Genomic DNA, 2,603 nt, shown 5'->3' on the forward strand with positions numbered 1-2,603 from the left:
GTTTTATTGCACGACATCATTGCAGAAATATGATAATGGATATTAAACGCATTTAGTGTGAATCACGCACACGTCCACCCATTAAATATATCCGCATATTTAACCGATAATATGTGGAGGGCACAGCAATCTGTAGTTAAGGTAATACAAAAAAAAAGAGAATTACTTTCTTCAGAAAGCTCTCCTTTAGTAAAGGATGTTCCAGTAGGGTTGTACCTTTGTATTTTAGATATTCGCCTTCAAGTATTGGTAATAGCACATAAGACCCTCTTACTGGGCTTTCTATGAAAAAGTGATACATTCAAATTGCTGTTTTACTATTCTTGTTGTTGTTATTTCAATGGGAACACCTCAAAGCAAACCCACGTGCATTTAGGCAACGAAAAATATATTGGGTATGGGAAAAAGTTTCCGTCCTCGTAAAAGAGTTGTCGCTGCTGATACTATTTTTGTGTTCGCTCTAGTAATATACTCTTGATTTGAAGGTGCGGAGGTCTCGATCGCAGAAGTTGACATTCGTTTGAAACGTAAAGATCCTTTTTTATTTGACATCAAAAATGTCTACGTTCGTCCCGAAAAAAGAGCATTTGCGGAAAGTCATGCCGCATTATTACCTTTTAAATAAAAGTGCAGCTGAAACGTGTCGCACATTGAGCAATATTTACGGTAATCACGCTCCATCAAATACAACTTGTGATTTCGACGCTTCGGGCACCGAAAAAATTCAAAGATACTCAACTACAACAACTATTGGATGAAGACGTATCTCGAGCATTTGATGATATGTCTAAAGCGTTGGATGTTGACAGATCAACCGTCGGTAAACATTTGCATGCGATGGGAATGGTCCAGAAAGCAGGTAACTGTGTGCCACATTAATTCAAGGAGAGGAATATCGAGAGACGTTTGGTGACGTGTCAGATGCTTCTTGAACGGCAGCGAAAAAAAAAAATCGTGCTTCAAAGATGATGTTGTGCATCTGGTGGGACCAGGAGGGTGTCGATGGTTCTGAACTCCTTAAATCATCTGAAACCATCGCTGACGATCGTTACCGACTGCAGCTAATGCGTTTGAATCGAGCTCTTAAACAAAAGCGGCCGGAATATGACGGTGGACGTGACAAACTGATTTTGCTGCATGACAACCCTAGGCCATACTTTGCGAAATCGGTCCAGAAAAAATTAGAGGGACTAAATTATGAAATCTTGTGCCATCAGCCGTGTTCCCCAGACATTACACCTTCGGATTACCATCTGTTTCGATCAATGCAGTCAGCTCTTATTGGAAAGTGGTTCACTTCTTACGAGAGAAAGGACGGAAACTTATTCCCATACCCAATATATGTAATACCGCTATACAGCACTGAATCAAACTCTTGCATAAATACAATCATCCATTTTTGTTTTAAATAACTTTTTTATAAAAAAAAGATGATGGAAATCTTTATTTTTACCTTTACGCGCTCCATTGCTTGTCTGTTTGTATGCTGCAGCTGTCCTGTTCGCAAGTGTCAAATATTATTGACGTCCGACGCCATTTCAAAGACCATAAATCTTTCAATAGGGTGATTAATTTCGCGCCAGCTTGCAGCTAGCATTTTCAACATGTGCTGCACGGCAAATACGGTAGGTCATTTTTTAGCGTTAAAATTAAACGAATTTTTTCATAGCCAATATAAAGTAAACTTCAAATATTTCTATATGGACTATGCGATAAGAAAAGCACAATTTATGGTTTGATATTTTATTATTTAGTATAGTCTCCCTGAACATCAATACACTTGTCCCAACGAGATTCCAATTTATGAATTTCATCCCTGCAGTGAGAATTTGGAAGGGCTGCAAACTACGTTTCCACAGCAGCTCTACCTCATCATTTATTTGATGAACAACGCTTTCCACGCAAGAGTTTTTTATGTCTAGAAACAGATGAAAGTGGCTAGGAGCCAAATCTGGTGAATATGGGAGATGCTCCAACAATTCAAACTTTAATTCTAGCCATTGGCAAAATGCTCTTGTGACACGGTGTATTATCCTGATGGAAAATAATTCCTATCATCTCCTAGTAAAATTTATGGACACACACACACACTCGTTTCGGAGCCGAAGAACCAGGTTCACACCGCTCTTTAACCTCTTGTTTTGATTTAGGATCATGGTGATAGACCCAAGTCTCATCCATAGTGATGAATCGATGCACAAAATCCACTTTATTCTTTCGGGAGCGCTCCATACGAGATGTCTTCAAAAAGTATCGCGAATTTTGTGTTTTTTTTTCAAAAATTATCTATTTATTCATTCATATCTATTTTGTCCCCTCCAAAGTAGTCCCCATGAGATATTATGCACTTGTGCCAACGTTTTTTTCCAATCTTCGAAGCACTTCAAAAATATTTCTTTTTTTATCTTGTTCAGCTCCTCCTTCGATGCCGTCTTTATCTGGTCAATGTCTCGTTAGCAATGTTCATGTGATGCTGCTTTTGGTCGAAATACCAATACCATTTTCTTTACTTCATCAATTTTTTCGGCTGTTGTTGAAGTGCTCGGGCGTCCGGCACGCTTCACTGAGTCAACATCGGAATGCATCCGCGCACTTAATTTCGT

This window comes from Anastrepha obliqua, chromosome 1, assembly GCF_027943255.1.
Source record: "Anastrepha obliqua isolate idAnaObli1 chromosome 1, idAnaObli1_1.0, whole genome shotgun sequence".
In the NCBI taxonomy this organism is placed as follows: domain Eukaryota; kingdom Metazoa; phylum Arthropoda; class Insecta; order Diptera; family Tephritidae; genus Anastrepha; species Anastrepha obliqua.